This window comes from Eubalaena glacialis, chromosome 4, assembly GCF_028564815.1.
Source record: "Eubalaena glacialis isolate mEubGla1 chromosome 4, mEubGla1.1.hap2.+ XY, whole genome shotgun sequence".
In the NCBI taxonomy this organism is placed as follows: Eukaryota; Metazoa; Chordata; class Mammalia; order Artiodactyla; family Balaenidae; genus Eubalaena; species Eubalaena glacialis.
Window position 1 is genome coordinate 784,130 of NC_083719.1, and position 17,957 is coordinate 802,086.

Consider the following 17,957-nt stretch of genomic DNA (forward strand, 5'->3'; position numbering starts at 1 on the left):
TGATTCTCCCTTTTCTCACTTTTTCCTCTCACCCAAAAAGGGATCTCTAAAAAATGTGTCCCCTGGGGCCTGAGTTTCCGGGACCCCCATGTTTGGCATCCTGCTGCCCGGCTGCATGACTAGCGTCCAGGAAACGTGAGATTATGGATGTAGGGCCCTGGCCTGTCCTAGTGGAAGCGTCTGCTGGGTGGGGGGGGAACGTGTCCAGGGAGCCCCCAGTGGGAGGCTTAGGCTGAATCCACCGTGTCAGCTCACTACCTCTCCAGCCCGCAGGCAGGAGGTGCTCCGAGCTAAGGGGAGGGCTCACGTGTCCCCCCAGCCTGGCCAAACCCCCTCCCCTGTGCCCTGGTGTCACCCTCCCACCCCAGGGAGCCCCCTGGGGATCCAGGCCCCCACTCCCTCCACGACCCCTGTGGCTAATGGTGGGCTCACACCCAGCATGGATTCCTGGGCACCGGAGTGCCAGTGGATGCAGAGGGGAGGGCTGATCTTCTGGAACTTACCTGGGCATCCTCAGAAGAGGAACATTGGGAACCAGAGGGAAAGTTCACATTCAGACAATTTGAGAAGTTTGGAAATCTCTTTGGAAAATAAATGTGGCTTAAAAATAAACACGGCCCCAGGCCCGGCAGTCCTGCCCGGGCATTTGTCCCACATCGACACAAAGCCGTGTGCAGATGTTCATCTCAGCTATTCCTCACAGCCCCACCCGGTCAGTGTGCAGCGGACACGGAGCCCCATGGCTGTACTACACCCCGCCTGGTGGGTCTCCAGAGACTGAGGCCAACCCCAGGGTCACACGGTTTATACAATGTGCTCGAGATGACAAATCTATAGCGATGCAGAGCAGATGCAGGCCGCCAGGGGTGCGGCCACACGGGGGACAGAGGGACCCTCGGGGATGGACATGTCCGCTGTGTCAGCTGTGACGTTGGCGAGATGTTTGCAGGATGTCTCCACTGGGGGGCTGGGTGCGTGGGCACGTGGTACTATTCCTCACGGCAACGTGTAAGTCTGCAATTATCTCACGAAGTTAATTAAAAGTAAAATTTTATAAAAACAACTATACGTGCCCCAGCCTTGGAATCCTTGAGGTTCTCGTGTTGGTGGTGGCAGCAGCTGCGGGCTGTTGGCATCGGGCGGGAGCCAGCGGGGGGCAGGGGCACGCAGTTGTGGCGGGCGGGGGGTTGTTACCAATTAACCGGCTCCACTGGTTTTCCTTTAAATCATGAAAAATCACACCTGCAGGGGAGACGGCTTGCGGCTTCCCATCCCCAGTGGAGGGCCCGGGCTGCGGCCAGGAGCAGGTGGTAGGCGTGGCGGGCACCCCGGAGCCGGACCCACCTGTGGATGCTGGTGGGGATGAGCGGCCCACGTGGGGCAACAAGCTCCAGAACCTCCTGAGCTGCGTCGGGTTTGCCGTGGGCATGGGCAACCTCCGGAGGTCCCGTACCCGTGCCAGACCTACGGGGGAGGTGAGCCGCGCACCCTCATCTGTCCCCACCACGGCCTCCAGGGTGGTGGGGACCTGCCGCCCCCGGGGGATTTGTCCCTCTGAGGCCCAGTGGCCTCAGCTTTGCGGTGCTGCACACTAGGCTTCCCGTCTGGGCTGTGCGGCGGTCAGGGCGCCCAGGCCCCCTTTGCAGGCGCTGCGGCCTTGCTGACAACACCGCAGACCGCGAGCCCAGGGGTTTGCTCAGGCTCCCAGCACCGAAGCCCGTGGGCTGGAGCCGCAGCGGCTCGGCCTGGGGTGCCTCTCGCTCGATGGCCTTCTCTTGGTGTCACGCTCGCTCTTGGGGACATGAGGCCGCAGGCTGGCCGGACCACTGCCTTCGGGGGCGGACGTGGCCCGTTCTGTCCCCAGGTTCAGGGCGGGGTTTTTCAGGCAGGCTCGTCCTCTTGTGGGCTCTGAGCTGAGGCTTGCTCTGCCCCTGCGAGACCGGCGGTTCCCCAGCGCATGCTGACCTTCCCGCCTGAGTTGGTCTCTGGTGGGAAATTTGGGGAGTGTCTCTCTCAGGGCCCAGGAGACGGGAAAGGCTGAGCTGGTGACAACTCACGCCGCGTCTTCTGGTCGGGGAGGCATCCTTGCCCTTTCAAGGGCGGACAGCCGGCCCTCCTCGCGAGGTAGGTGGGCAGTGGACGGTGGGCAAGCAGACCCCACGTGAGCGCCGCCTGCCGAGCTTCCTGGTCATAAGGACGCTGTGTCTTTATAAAGCCTTTGTCTCCTGAGTGTGAGAAGATACAGGGCATGCAGGAAAGTTTGAAAATGCAGGTACCCCTGTAACAGCTGCCCCAGAGATGCCAGAGCCCCCGCGGTTTGGGCTCGGGCGGGCGCCTGGGCCCCGGGTCTCCTGGCCGCGCCTCTCCGACGAGGGCCCCCCCGGGAAGTGCAGAAGCACAGGCTGCAGACCCGACTCGGGGCTCCCGGGGGCCTCTCGGCGCCCTTTGCGTCAGGTCAGGGCCTCGGCGACACTCCGTACGCTGGGGATCTGACGTCTGCAAACGTTTCACTGCCCACAACCTTACCCGCTGTCCAGGGCTGCCGGAGCCGGGGGCCTGGGAACCCCTTTCCTGCGAGGTCCGTCTCCCCGCGGTCCAGACGGTGAGGCCTTTGGGGCGGCCGTGCCCGCGGCCAGGACAGCCCGGTCCCCAGCCGTGCCCGGGGCTTTGAAACACTTCTGTTGCCTCTGTTTTCAGACGTGGAAGTTCTCGATCCAACGTCATGAAATACTTAAGTTTCTCACAGTGCGAGAGGCCCTTTTTTGCCTGCCCTGACCGCCTCTGGTGACTTCGAAGATGACAGGGAGGCAACAAGCAGACGCTGCCTCACGCTGGTTTGCATAGACGCCCCACCTCAACATCCTGCCCTGCTCTGGAAACGGAAGGCAACGTTGTGACAGAATTGAGCACAACATCCGGACAGAGATGGCCAGGGATTCTGTCACATAGACGCCACTCTGCAGCGAGCTTTCTTTAAGTCAGAGGACGGTAGAAGCACAAAGGCCCGGCGGCGACTCAGGTCACTGACCGCGGGGCTCTGACATGTGCTGCGGCTCGGGATTCACCCCAGGGAGCCACACAGATGGGGTCCCTCACCAAGACGCTGCGATTACTGCGCTGCCCTGTCCCGCCCGGACTCCTGTGTCCCTGGAGGTCTGTGGACTCTGGCACCGAAAGCGGCCCAGAGTTAAGTGGCGCGGGTTTTAAAGGAGCCCTGGTGTCCAGCAGCATCCTCTGGGCTTGCTCATCCTTCAAACGCCTTTGCCGTCACTCTTCTGTGCAAACCAGAGACACGGAGGCACCAGCCCGGGTGTCTGGCGTGGTGTCGACTGTCTAGGTGGGTTTGGGAAGCAGTCCCCCCAGCGACGTGAGTCACCCCTCCACACACGCAAACACACACAGCGTGTCACTCTCCTTTCTGTCCTAGTGCGATTCTCTCCGTAAAGATCTTGGGCAACCCAGGCTCTTGCTGCTGTTCCGACCGGAACAGTGGATTGGCCTGGTGTGTGCCGCACCCAGCACCCCCGGGCTGGTGGAGCGCAGGGTGAGGGTGGGGCTCTCCGAGATCTGTCAGCTGGCGGCCGTGCACAGCAGGCCCCCCGACGGGGCTGAGTGCCCCACGTCACCAGCTCTTTGGTGCCCCCAGCCGTGCACAGCGGGCACCCCGACGGGGCTGCGGGCCCCGCGTCACCAGCCCTTTGGTGCCCCCAGCCGTGCACAGCGGGCCCCCCGACGGGGCTGCGGGCCCCGCGTCACCAGCTCTTTGGTGCCCCCAGCCGTGCACAGCGGGCCCCCCGACGGGGCTGCGTGCCCCGCGTCACCAGCTCTTTCTTTGGTGCCCCTTCTGCTCTCAGGGCCGTGGCACCAAATGCGTGAGGTTTTCCCCACACCAACTGGGTCTCCGGTTCTCAGTGGGCACCAACTGGGTGCCCCATGCCCTAACCCCACCCTGACACCGCCTGACCCCACAGGCCAAGGGCTCACCCACAAGATGCCCCCCTCAGATGCCAATCTGGAGTAGCGGGTCCCCAAGTCACCCACAGCTTCTGTCCAACTTGGCTACAAATTCAAGGGGTCCCACGACCCCTCCTAAGGCTCAATAATTTGCTAGAATGGCTCCCAGGACTCAGGAAACCACTTAGGTTTACAGGTTTATTATAAAGCATACAACTCAGAACCGCCATATGGAAGAGACGTGAAGGGCGAGGTGCAGGGAGGGGCACGGAGACCCCGCCCTCCCCAGGGGCCACCCTCCTGTGCCTTGAGTGTCACCCACCCAGAAGTCCCGCCAGGCAGGGTTTTTGATGGAACCACTGGCCACTGACTGGTGATTAACTCGGTCTCCCTGGTGGGCGTGGTCAGGGCCTCTGGCCACCAGCTCCATCCTCCAGGAGTTACCTCATTGGCATGAGCCCAGGTAAGGTTAAAGGGCTTATCACGGACAGCAGAAGCTGCTTCTCTCTCCCGTCACCTGCGAAATGCTGAGGGTCTTCAGAGCTCTGAGCTCGGAAATGCATTTCTTTTTGGGATGAGGACCAAATACGCTTGTCTTACTTCATCCCAGCATCACGGATCTTGTGAACCCTGTGCTGAGGTCCACCCGATGGTGGACCAACTCTCCTCCCTCCTTCAGATCCAGCAGAAATGAACTTACTGTGGGACTTGAGGGAGGCAGGTGCCCACGCCGGACGTGGAGCCCTCTGAGCCCCGCCCCCAGTGCCCCAGCCTGGTTTGTGGTATGAGTTCCTGTCTCCATGGCAGTCCCGCTGGGGTTGAAATGCATCTGACGCAGAGGGTGGACGCTGCTCACCACGTGGTCACAGAAATGCCTCTTGTTCTCTTCTCCCCCAGCGTGGCGACTCAGCCACAGGAGAACCCCCTGCCCTCCCTGGATATTTCCTTTGGGTGGACCCAGTCATGCCGACCTCAGCCGCCCCTAAGGCCCCCACCCGGGCCCCATCCGGCCGGGGTTTTCCCCTCAGAGCAGGGGGTGGGGGAAGGGGGCCAAGGTCTGGTTAGCCTGGAAGCTACGGCCCTTCCTAGACAGTGGATCGCATACCTAGGACTCAGTCCCTGCCCGTGTGGCCATTCCATGTCGGTCCTTGCCACGCTGCAGCTGTGTGTCCCAAGGCCTAAGGGTGGCTGGGAGGCCCGCCTGCAGGAGACCCCGCAGGGCAGGATGGAGACGGGGCGGCAAGGGAAGAGGGCCCCTCCACCTGTGCCCTGGGCCTCGGCCCTGTGACCGGCCCCTCCCCCCAGGGGCTCCCTGGGTGACCTGGGTTTTGTCCACACCCTCTACCTCCAAGTCCCAGCCCACAGATGCCCTCCCATCCCTGGGGCATCCGGCGCCTCCACCAAGGCTGAGTCCCTCCAGAATTTAACTTTCTCCTTTAACGCGGCTTTGCCTTTTTGCTGCTACATGGAAGACACCCGTAAGCACCGTTTGCCCCAAGCGCTGGCCCTGGAGTCCTGCCAGAGGCCAACGTGGGCGGAGGGCTCCGTGGCCACCTGCTCCCCCAGGGCCCCAACTCAGCCTCCAAACACCGGACTGTGACACGAAAAGCCAGACAGAAGCTGTGCTGGTGAAGAGCACAGGGGCCTGTGGTGCGTGCAAGTGGCTCTTGGAAGCTGAATGCAAGCTTCCTGCAGACGGTGTGGGGAGGACGCAGCCGGCCGACCTCATTGGTCAGGGGGCCTAACAGGCTGAGCTGCTCCCTGGGGTCACCTGGACCTGTGCGTGCGGGGGGGTGGGGCAGCTGCCGTCGGTCCTGGAGCATCGACGTGCCCCCACATGCTGGTCCAAAGCGCGCGGCTGGCGGGGACCCAGAGGGAAGGGCCCTCAGGTGAGACGCCAGCATCGCCGACTCCGCGCTGGGGAGTTAGTGGTCCTCCCGACAGCGTGGGAGCATCCAGCGGGGAACCGGGGTCTCCCTAGCAGGCCTGGCAGGTCTGTGGGTTCAGGGGGGCCAGGCCCTGCCACCTCGCGGCACCCACTTTGTCCAAGGGGGCTCGCGGCGCAGAAGGGCCACCGCCATCTCTGCCTGCCCTTCCCTCGGGCTCTTGCATCGGTCAGTACGTGCTCCGTCCTGGGGGCCTCGGTGCCCTCTCCCGCCGCCGCTGTGTCCACCTCCCAGCGTCTGGACTGGGGTGAAGGGTTGGAGAGACAGGTTCCTGCCCCAACTCAGGGCGAAGCTTGGGAGAGCATCTGGGGTGTCTCCTACTCCGAGGCTCCACGTGAGCAGACCAGCTCCCCGACTCAGGAGCCCCGGAACCAGGGGTCACAGGGCCTCAGGGAGGACAACGCAGCCTGTCCGTGGATGAAAACCGCCAATAAAGCACCAGATGGTGGGGTGACACCAAGTCATTTAAAACAACGGCAACCCCCTGACATGGGGGTCCCCTATCCTCCCCTCGGGCGGCCACGAGCGCTTCTCCCTCACCCCCGTGTCGTCCTCCGGCCCGAGGCCTGGCCGGGCAGATGGCGCCGCTGGCTGACCGTCGCGTCTTTTCAGGCGCCTTCCTCATCCCCTACCTCATCGCCTGGCCTTCGAGGGCAGCCCGCTCCTCCACATCGAGCTCGCCGCTGGCCAGCGCCTGCACAGGGCCGGCATCGGGGTGTGGATGGCCATCTCGCCCTACCTGGGTGCAGTAGGCACGCACCTCCCTCTGATCCCTGCCCGCAGCTGCTGGGGGCAGCGGGGCGGAGGTGGGGGCTGCATTTACATGTGCCATGCGTGTTTCATGGCTGTTTGATCATCACTCCAGTGCATATCCAGTGGTTTTGAACCTGCACACACAGGAGGTGCCCTGATGCAAAGATGCAGGGGCCTGGGCATTGGCATCCCTGTGGAGGACTTGGATGCGGGGTGCGGTGGCACAGGCGGCGGGCCAGCCCCGGCGCAGCAGCAGGCTGTCCCGTATCGCCCAGCTCATGCGTGCAGAGCTGCCTATCCCAGGAGCTCACGCACCAGGGGAGACCGGGCAGAGGGCAGGCCCAGCTCCCCGTGTACCCTTGAGGTGGGTGCTGCAGTAAGGGATCCGAGCGTCACCGTCCAGGCCTGTGACACACCTGGTGGCTGCAGGCCATCTGAAAGCCCCACCTGGAAGCAGCCTGAGGCTGGTGGAGAGCCAAACGTGGCCCAGCCCCGAGAGCACCACGTGACTGGGAAGATGACGGGCTGCCTGTGGGCGGACGCAGCCAGACGTAGGCCAGCGGGCAGACAGCGGGAGCCCTTTGGGGCGATGTAGGGAGCAGAAATGTGGCATGTGCTTGAGGACAGTCTGCAACGGGGCGGCCAGGAGGGGGACGCTGACCGTGGCTGGTGCCCGCAGGGCTCGGCGGCTTCATCACATCTGTCCTGGTCAGCACGCACTGCGACACGGTCCTGGCATGGGTGCTGTGGCGCCTCCCCAACTCCTCCCAACCTGCTGCCCCAGAGCGCCTGCCCGCTGGACCTCAACCACACGGGCACCGCTCTCGGGCAAGAAGCCCAGCGTCGGCCGGCACCTTGAGACTGGGTCTTGTCACCCCTGCTGTTGCCTGTTCACTGCGGGACCCAGGGCCCCGGATGCCCTGTTCCTTCACTGAGGAGCACCAAGGCCCTCGCAGCTGCTCGTGTGCCGGTGACGGGAGTGTGAGGGACAGGCTGCTGCGCTCCCTGAACTAAGTCTTTGGTGGAGACCCCAGCCAAGGGCGACCTCCCAGATGTGGGAAACAGTCACGGTTTTCAAGTTTGCTCGTAAAGCTGGGTTGATCTCTTTCCCTTCCTGCCTCTGGCTGATAGAAACTTGTGCTTGGCATGCGCTGGACAAGGCTGGCCCTGGGTGCTCAGACCAAGGGTCTGGGCTGGGAGGCTCCCCTTGTCGGCCACAGAGGCCACTGGCAGTCAGCCTCCCTGCCCCTCACTCAGGGTGGCAGTGGTCCTGCCCGGTGTGCCCAGGTCATCTGCAATCTATGGCCAGCCCATGACTGCACGGGCTGGTTCCAGGCTTTGTGCAGGAATGCCGGGACAGCGGTGCTGTGAGCTACTTCTGGTACCGGCAGACACTGAACATCACAGCCGACATCAACGACAGTGGCTCTGTCCAGTGGTGGCTGTTGGTCTGCTTGATGGCCTCCTGGGCCATTGTGTACCTGTGTGTCATCAGAGGCACTGAGACCACTGGGAAGGTGAGAGCGCACAGGGCAGACCCCGCTCCCCAGCTCCCGCCAGCCCCAGAGGACCCCTCCCCACTTCCGTCATTGCTGGCCTCTGGGGTTCAGAGGCTCGGCGAGGAGGGTCACAACACCAGCACTGTCACGTGTCCCCGGAGAACTGATGCCTTTGTCACCACGAGGTGAAGCTCCTCCACCTGGCGAGAGTCAGCTCCAAGTCCACTGTGATATTGGAGGGGCTGTTCCAGCCTTCTCTGACTAAATTAACATAGTGCACTTTTTCCAGTTTTCTTCTTTTCACCTCTTTGGGCCTTTTTGTTTGAGGTGTGATTCTTGTAGACAGCATATAGTCGGGTCTTGCTTTTTTATCCAGTCTGACAATCCCTGCCTTTTTTATCTGGGGTGTTTAGACCATTTACATATAATGTGCTTATTGATCTGGTTTGGTTTAGCTTGTCATCTTGTACTTCTTTTCTGCTTGTCCCCTCTGTTCTTTGTTCCTGTTTCTCTCTTTTGCTGAGTATTTTTTGATCCCACTCTATGTGCTTTGCTTATTAGTAGCAGCTTGGTGGTTGAATTAGGGGTTGTAGCATCATGGTCTGTCTCCAAGCAATGCTGTACCACTGTACAGAGGAAGCTTTCAGCACCACCCTTCCTCCCCACAGTGTCCACACTGTTGTCATACATTTGACTTGCAATGTGTTATAAACAGCAAGTGCATTCTCAGCATTTTTTTTTTTTTTTTTGGCTGCACGGCACGGCTTGTGGGATCTTAGTTCCCTGACCAAAGTGCCAAGTCTAACCACTAGACTGCCAGGAAACTCCTGCATTCTCAGCATTTTTGTTTCAAATGGTGGTTTATCTTTTAAAGAGACTTAGACAATGAGAAAAAAATATTGATAGTTACCTGGTCTCCATGCAGTAAGGATCAGGGAAGCCTGAGCCTAAGCCCCCAAGCCTGCCTTTCAAGTTGCACCTAGCACAGGGCTTCCCACCCTCTCTTCCTTCTGGGCTTGGATAAGTCCAATATTTTATATGTCTGTCCTTTAAATGACTGTGACGAAATCCCATGCATTCCTACCAGGCCTCCCGATCCGTGGTTATGGAGGTTTGCAGGTCCGAGTGTGCATGTGTGCCTGTGCTTTTTCTCGGTTACCATGTGAGGGTGACGATTACTCTCACGTGAGGGGCTCCAAGCTTGAGGGGACTGGAATTTTGGAAGCAGCCATCAGTCGCAACAAGCCAGCCAGGAACCCCGAATAATCCTGCCATGAAAGTCCCTGAAGATGCACTGGGTAGTTCCCCAGTGTCTGCATTGGGGTCTGGGGGTCAGGAGGGAAGGGCGTCCACTTGCAGATTTATTTTTTGCAGACGCCGTGTGTGCAGACCCCTCCCCAGCCCTGAAAGAATTGGGGGCTGGTTCTTCTGCGGGAGAAGGTGTGGGCAGGTGTGTGGCCCCATGGACCCTGAGAAGCGGCCAGTTGGGGGCCTCAGGGTGGAAGGAAGAGGGGCCTGTGGACGAGGGGGAGTCCGCCCGCCCCGGGGAGGCCATCGTCCTCCTCAGTGGAGTCCACGTATGGGCTTCAGGGGGAGCCCCAAACGCCGCAAGCTTGACTGGAGCTCACACCCCACCATCCCCACCCGGATCCCACGGGGGACGTGGCAGTGCACCCAAGCATCTCGGTACGCCCACCCCTCCCCAGGGTTCACGCGGAACAGACACGCTGGAAAGACTAACAACCGGCCTTTTTCAGGCAATTCATTTCATGGCCTCGTTCCCTTACCTGCTCCTCGCGGTTTTCCTCATCAGAGGACTCACCCTGCCCGGGGCGACCGAAGGACTGACCCACCTATTCACGCCCGACGTGAGTGGGTCCCGAATCCAAGCCCCCTGGGGTCCAGGCTCAGGAAGCACACGAGCTGGGGCCCCTGCCCAGCCCAGCTCGTCCCAACCCCTGGCTGTGGGAACAGGGACGTGGCCACAAGGAGGGGCAGCCTGGGGTCTCAGGGGTCAGGCTCGGAGGGGAGAGAGCAGGAGGAAGACTCGGTCTGGAACACGGGGACCGCTATGAAATGGGGGTTCGGGGGGAGGCCGGCTGGGGACCCAGGCGTCCCACCCCTGGGGTCCCAGGCCCCACACCTCTGAGGCCCTCGTCCAGCAGTGCAACCCCACCAGGCGAGGAGCCACAGGGCCATTCCACAGTCTCCGGGGCCCCAGCACCGCCGGGACCCCAGGGGCTGCACCGCTTATCCCGCAGCCTCCCAGGCAGAGCCCTGCCCGGGGGAGGGACGGGCCCCAGGTATGCAGGCAGGCGGAGGTTTGCCCGGTCTAGTAGCAGAAACATCAGGCACCGTGTGCACGGCCCCCCCCAACCCCGGCTCTCAAGTCCTCAAAACCCCGGGCCTCAGGGGAAGCAGAGCAAGCGTCCTGAACCCGAGCTGCTCAGCCCTGACTCCGCCCCCAGCCCGAGGGGGCCACGCCCCCAGCCCGAGGGGCCCTGACTCCGCCCCCAGCCCGAGGGGCCCTGACTCCCAGCCCGAGGGGGCCGCGCGGCTCGTGTGGATGGGGACCGGGGAGCGGGGGGGGGGGGGGGGGGGGGGGGCGTTACACGTCGCGAGCAGGCAGCCTGAGTTGGCCATGTCAACTGCTCCTCGCGTGCGGTCCCAAACTTTTCTTGGGGCCTGAGCAGGTGGCACTGCTCGCGGGAGTAGTCCCAGGGATGCTGGGAACATTCCAGAATGGGAGGCACTGGGCCACGGCAGCTTGTCTGCTGATCTCGGGCCCCTATCTCCTTGCAGATGCAGGTCCTGCAGAGCCCCCCGGGTGTGGCTGGATGCAGCCACCCAGATATTCTTTTCTCTGTCCCTGGCCTTCGGAGGATACATCGCTTTTGCAAGTTACAACCCGCCCAGGTAGGGCCGGGCTGGGGGCAGGGAGCCAGGCTTCAGAGAGACACACCAAGCACTTCTTTGCCGTGACCTCCTGCCGGGGATGGAGGGTGATCTGGTGTGAGCTTCTGATAAGAACAGACTGTCAAGATCTGGCAATTACTGAGTCATCCCCCAACGGCCGGGAGGTTGGGGCCCTCTGGGGCAGCTTCCAGCAAGTTCCGGAGCGGCTGCAGGAAGAGAACCTGGGTCATCAAACCCCGGAAAAAGGCCATAACCGGGGGCTGCCTGTGTGTGACGCATGTGGCCATAAAAGCAGAAATACCGCCTGTGTCCACCTTCTTGTCACTTAAAATAGACACCAGGCCTGCGCCTCTTTATGAGACGGACTGGCCGTGGCTCCAGGCACGACCGCGGGCCATAAGCCACACGGTGCCAGCGGTGATGCGCTTAAACCTATCTCCAGGTGGTTGTCCGTGGGGACAGGCTGGGGGGGGCAGGAGAGGGGGTGGGGACCACTGGATGAGTGTGAGCCGGGCCCCCGGGAGGGTGTCGGCGGGGAGGGGTCTGAGATGTCCTCAGAGTACAGGAGCGCACCGTGTTCCAGGTCGAGCACAGGCAGGCCCCCGGGGGCCCTGACGACACGCGTGTCTGCCCAGGAACAACTGTAAGAGGGACGCGGTGACCATCGCCCTGGTCAACAGCATGACCTCCCTCTGTGCGTCCATCACTGTCTTCTCTGTCCTGGGGTTCAAGACGGCCAGCGACCACGGGCGCTGCCTGGACGAGTGAGCACGGTGCCCTCGGGCTCTGGGGTGAGGCGGCCCCGAGCTCGGCCCCCAAGTGGGGATCCCCCAGATGACCTTCTGTTTCCCCAGAGCAGTGGGGTGGAGGGTCCACCCAGAACCTGGGATGGGACCTGACCCGGAAGCAGGGTCCTTGCAGAGATGACTGGTTAAGGTGAGGCTGTCCTGGACGGGCTGGGTCCCCAATCCCATGGCTGGTGTCCTGATAAGAGACAGAAGGGGGACACACAGACACGGAGGAGAAGGCCGGGTGACCACAGAGGCAGAGGCTGGAGGGACGTGGCCACAAGCCCGGGGACAACTGGGCCCCAGGGGCTAGAAGAGGCAGGAAGGACCCTCTCCTGTAGCCTCCGGAGGGAGCACGGTCCTGCCCACACCTTGATCTTGGACGGCTGGCTGCAGAGCTGGGAAAGGATGAATCCCCGTTATTTTAAGACCCCCCAGGCTGAGGTCATTTGTCACAACAGCCCCGGGAGCTGATGCCGTTAGGATGCCCCCACCCTTGAAGTTACCACGTTAGACGGACGGCCTGGTGGTCTCCAGACATGGTTTCCCGGTTAGAGCCCATCAGAGCTGCACAAGCCTGCCCTCTGGGTGCTGCTAAACGTCCCCACGGTCCCGGACGGCCAGCGGAACGATGGCCGTGTCAGCAGAGCGTGGGGGGACGCCTGTCCTGACCCTGCTCGGCTGTGCTAGGGGAAGAAGGGCAGCCGCCAGGCGCTCCGGGCACTGCTGAGCAAGTGTGCCTCTTGGAATGTTCCGGAGAGGCTGCAGTGGCCACGCCCGAGCGGTGAGCAGCGTCACCCCCGCGGGGCAGCAGCTCTTCCAGCCGCTCCACCGAGATGCCCAGCGAACAAAATTGTTGACCCATCACCACTGGGCTCCTGCCCACGGCCGTGCCTCAGGCGGCATCCCCATCTTCTTGCTGCATCTGGGACACTGGACAGCACTTAAACAGCAAAATCACCGACAAAAATGTTAATAGAAATGTTTCAGACACTACATGAAATTTCTAAAAATCTTATATGTTCTGGTATAATGTTGTAAGTCATAATTCTAGTTATTACTTTAAAATGTATATCTCAGAAATAACTAAATTTCCTTGAACTTTCATCAAATCTTTAACCGTGGTCATTTTTAAGTCTTTTGTCATTTACAGACAGTTCTGGGTGTACTCTGATGCTTTTGCAAAAATGTTCCTATAAAAGGGTTTCATCTTCAAGGAGTTCATGGAAAGGACTCTGACAAGTACAGGTTTCTGGTACCTGACTGTACTGCTGAACTGAATGAATAAGCATTTTCAGATCTCTAATGAAAAACTGATGAATTCATAAAAGTGCTAACAAAAGATCAAGATGAAAAAAAAATTAATTACATGGGACTGAGTGAACTGATGAGGATGATTATAATTTTTGTGACTTTCTGTTTGAATAAAAAAAAAAATCCCACAAGGACTCAGAGGCAAAGAATATACAAATCAATTTTCACTGCAAAGTAAAGGAGCTGTTACAGTGGAGGATTACTGGACTGAATGTCAATATTATGACATAGTATGAGTGTGTTTCGTGCTTAGTAATTGCAATCATTATTGCTTTTGTTGTGGTCATCCATTTACAATGCTTGATGTCAGTCTATTTATCTCTTGTAAAAATAAAATACAGTGTGTGTGTGGGAAAAAAAAAAACCACAAAAATGCGAAAACCGCGGCCGCAACCAGCCTGGGAGAGGCTTGTCCACAGCTCCGGGGATGAGAGGGCAGAGTGTCCCGGGGGCCTGGCGGGAACGGGCGCGTCGGCCACTCTGGACACGTCCGCAAATGCCCTCGGGACGGTGTGTGGACTGGATGCAAGGTGACAAGTTCCTTCTAGTGAGCAGGAGAATTCGCAAACGTGGAAGCCCCGCGGAGTCTGAGCCTCGAGCCCAGAGACAGACGTGGAGGCACAAGGAGAGATGCCCCCCCAGCCCCGCCGCGGCAGCTCTAGGAGCGCCACCCCCAGGGCCATCGGGCCCTCGAGTCGGGGAGGCAGGGAGCCGCAGGCCCATTTGTACCCGGGCCCCGAGGCTGCAGCCTCTGTCCCCCGTGTGTGCACGAGGCCGGGCCTCCCCGTGCCCGCCGCTAGGGCACCTGTTCACCCCACCTGCCACCCCGCCTCACCAACGCCTTCCATCTCCCTGACTGGAGCATCTCCAGGGAGGACTACGCGCTGCCCTCGTGCACCTGGACGCCACGCAGCCCGAGCGGGTGGCGGGCTCCCCCTGGAGGCCTGCTGCCTGGAGGACTTCCTGGATAAGGTACCCCAGGGGCTGTGGCCAGGCTGCAGGTGGCTGCAGGCGTTGAGCCGGGGTCAGCAGTGACGGGCTCAGGGATGACCCTGTGCCCCGCTTCTCTGAGCTCCTAGAAAACCCCACGGCCTAAACGCAGCCAGTCCAACGGGCCCTGCCCAGCAGGCGGGGATCCAGGCTGACCCAAGAGTGGGCGTTGTGGGTGCCCAGAGCCCGGGGAGAGGCGCTTGAGTGTGGCCACAGAGCCAGGCTGTGGCTGGAGGAGCCACGCACAGGGCCAGCTGATGCGGGGACAGGGACAGCAGGCTGGGGGCAGTCAGGGGACAGGTCCCCGGGGCAGCGGTCAGATGGGCTCCTGAGCCCAAGGCCCCCAGCCCCCATGGCACCTGCTGCAGGGGATTTAGGGGCACAGGTCCCCTCCCTTCAGAGGTGCGCCTGCAGCTTGTTATAACACAGCCCGGACAGGGCTGCCGCAGCCTGACGCAGGGGGGTGTTGGTACACACGCGTGTTCCTGCATGGGCGTGTTGGTGCCCCGGCGTGGATGTGAGGGCCCACCGTGCGCCGCGTTGCAGAGCGCCTCGGGCACAGGCCTGGCCTTCATCGTCTTCACGGAGGTCGTCCTCCACATGCCGGGGGCCCCCATCTGGGCCGTGCTCTTCTTCAGGATGCTGTTCAGCCTGGGCCCAACATCCATGTTCGGGAACATGGAAAGCGTCATCACACCACTCCTGGACTTGGTGGGTCCCCGAGGAGGCCCTGACTGGTGAGTGGACAGCCAGGCCTCCCTGCAGGGCCCGTCCTCACTGCCCTGCTGCCTCTACCCTCCGTCCACTCTGCCCGATGTCCAGACGCCCCTCCTCCACGAGGGCTCAAGGGCCCTGACCCCGCTGCTCTGACTCAGTGCCTCAAGGGTCATCACAGGGGAGCCGAGGGTCAGGGAGGACGGGGGCAGGGGACTCCGTCCCACACTGCCCGCTGAGGCCACCCCATCCGAGCGCGTCCTCCAGCTCCATAGGTGCAGGGGGACATGATGGGGGGGGGGTGGACAAGGGGAGACGCCTGAACATGGGGGTTGTGTCCAGGGCTGGCCTGCCTGCTCTGCTTCCTCTCGGCCACCTGCTTCACGCTGCGGTCGGGAAACGACTGGCTTGAGATTTTTGACCGTTACGTCCCTTCCCTGGACCTGATCCTCTTCGCGTTCTCCGAGGTGGTTGGTGTCATTTATGTTTATGGGATGAAACGGTGAGTCAGCTTCCAGGCATCCCGCCCCTCTGCTCCAAGCGTCCTCAAGTACACACGTGTGGGCATCAGGCAGCCGGTCTCCTGGACAGATGCAGGATGACACGGACCATCTGAGTTCCCTCCCCAAACAAACCCATCCACAGATGCACCCCTGGGACCCACCTGCCGGGCTGTGGGGAGGCCAGTGACAAAACGACCAGTCCCCAGCCACGCGGGGGGACTCTTAAAGTCCAAGGACAGGTGGACACTAGAGCACTGGGAGGCCCCGCCCAGGGTTCCAAGCCCCACCGTCCTGGAGGCCTCTGAGGAGGCCCCACACTGGTCCTGCCCACCCACACCTGGCCCGGGCCTGCAGCCCACCTGTCACTCACACCTGCACTCACATCTGTCACTCTCAGGGTCACTCACGCCTGGACTCACACCTGTCACCCTGACCGTAGCCCTGCCCAGATGACCCTGGAGGTTGTGCTCCCTGACCTTGTATTCTAAGAGATCCTGAGAGGCGCCAAATGCCAGGGTCTCCATGCTGCTCTGTGGGCACTGGGACAGCGGGCTTGTCCCCGGAGGGATGCTGCCCCCCTCGAGAGACGGGAGTAAGAGGCAGCGGTCCGTGGTGATGAGGGGGGAACATTGAGCCCCAGGACTCAACGGGTTGTGGGTCTCAGAAGGGGACCCTCAGGAGCCGTGAGGAGTGGCCTGGGGGGGGGACAGGAAGGGGAGGGGCCCCAGGAGAGTCGGCTCCTGGGTGGCTGATACCTTCTCCCGGGTCTGCAGTGGCTGCTGCACATCCTGGGCCTCTGTCCCATCCTGGGGGCCCGGGTCAGGCGCCGCCTTCCCTCCCACAGCAGGCCAGCGGAGGGTTCTCTACCCCTCAGAGCCGGAGTTCCCCGCCCCCAGGGCCAAATCCACAGGTCCTGCTGCACCCTGGGCCAGGCTGACCTGCCCCTCTGGCCTTCCCCACACATTGACCTGGGGATTGAGTCTTCATCAGGACCCCAGAAGTTTGCCTGGTCCGGGGGCCACTCAGGAAGATGTGGGGCAAAGGTCAGAGTGGAGGTGGGGCAGCCCCATGGGCTACATCTTTGTGGCAGGACAAAGGCTACTGGGCGAGCAGCTGGGGGATCTGAGCCCGCGGCAGATCTGAGTGTCTCCGTGGCAGGTTCTGTGACGACATAGCATGGATGACCGGGAGGCGGCCCGGCCTCTACTGGCAGGTGACCTGGAAGGTTGTCAGCCCCCTGCTGCTGCTGACCATCTTTGTGGCCTACGTTGCCCTCCTGGCCAGCTCACCCCCGGGCTACAAGGCCTGGAACCCCCAGTAAGTAGGTCTTTGGGTGGGGGGGCTGGGAGCACTGGGGCCACCTCAGACCCGGCCTGGCCCTTCCCTGGTGCCTTCCAGGGCCCGGAAGACCCTCACAGTGGACATTCGTGCCCGAAGGGCCACGTGGGTTGCTTTTGCTCTGAGACCCCAGATCCCCGATGTCCCCTGGGGCAACGGTGCCAATTCCAGCAGACCCGGTGACCTTGGGCAAGGGCCTCAGTCAGTGGCGGGAGGACAGGAGCAGTTTCCAGACACCAGTGACTTCACAGGTCCCTGAAGCCCCTCCCACAGGGACGGGGCTTCAAGCCACACTTCCCAAGTGCCGTGGGGATGGGCTCTGCAAACGCCCAGCCGGGTCCCAGACTAGAAATCGCCACCGAGCCAGTCAGAGCGTGGGCACGTGGCCCCGACTCGAGCCAGCTCTTGGCCCCAGGCTGTGCTCTGAGCCGCGTGGGCCCCGCCAACCTGCCGGCTGTCTGGTGGCTCAGAGCTGCCCCTTGCCTGGAGCGTTGAAGCAGCTGCTTCCAAACTCCCCCCAGAAAGGAGCTGCCCCAGAGGACCAGGCAGGCACAGGAGGAATGGCACCATCTTTCTCAAAGAGCTTTCCGTGACTGTTGTCCTGTTAGATTCGCCACAGTGCCTCAGCTTGGGTGGGTGGCGCTGCCCCCCTTATGCAGGGAGCATAGGGTCTGATGACGCCCAGCGCATCAGGCCAAGGCAGCCCCGAGACCCGGCAGCCCCGAGACCCTGCAGCCCCTAGGGGTGTCCGGAATGGCTCTCTCAGAACCTGACGCCCCAGATCCCAGGTCTGTCTCTCAGAGCCAAAACCCTACGAGAGGCTCAGCCAAGTCCCGGAGCTTCAGCTGCCTGAGTCCCCACTGCCCCGGGGAGCGGTCCCTGGCCGTGTGCCTTTTCCATCCACCCACCCTGGGTGCTTCGTCTCGGGAAGAGATGGGGTGAAGCTGCCCCACACAACTCACGGCCCCTGTGGCCGAGCAGCCGCCTTGCTCCATCCAGGAGTGGAGGTGGGGGGGACCCGTCTCCTGCCCCAAATGGGGGACAGCCCACTGTCCGCCTCCTGGGCCCTGCGGCGGGTGGTCATGCACGGGGCAGTCTGGGTGGCCATGCACTGTGCCCGGTGATTCCATGGGCAAAACAACGGGGGTCCCGACAGCCAGGCCAGCGGTAGGGGGGCATCTGGGAAGGCCCAGCCACACCCCACAGCCGAGGGGTCTCGTGCCACGCAAGTTTGGGAACCTG

At 61.8% G+C, this 17,957-nt stretch overlaps 1 pseudogene; it reads left to right on the forward strand.

The window, feature by feature from the left end:
• The first annotated feature begins 901 nt into the window (after positions 1-901).
• Positions 902-16,698, forward strand: LOC133089552 (inactive sodium-dependent neutral amino acid transporter B(0)AT3-like; annotated as a pseudogene).
• The last annotated feature ends 1,259 nt before the right edge of the window (positions 16,699-17,957 follow it).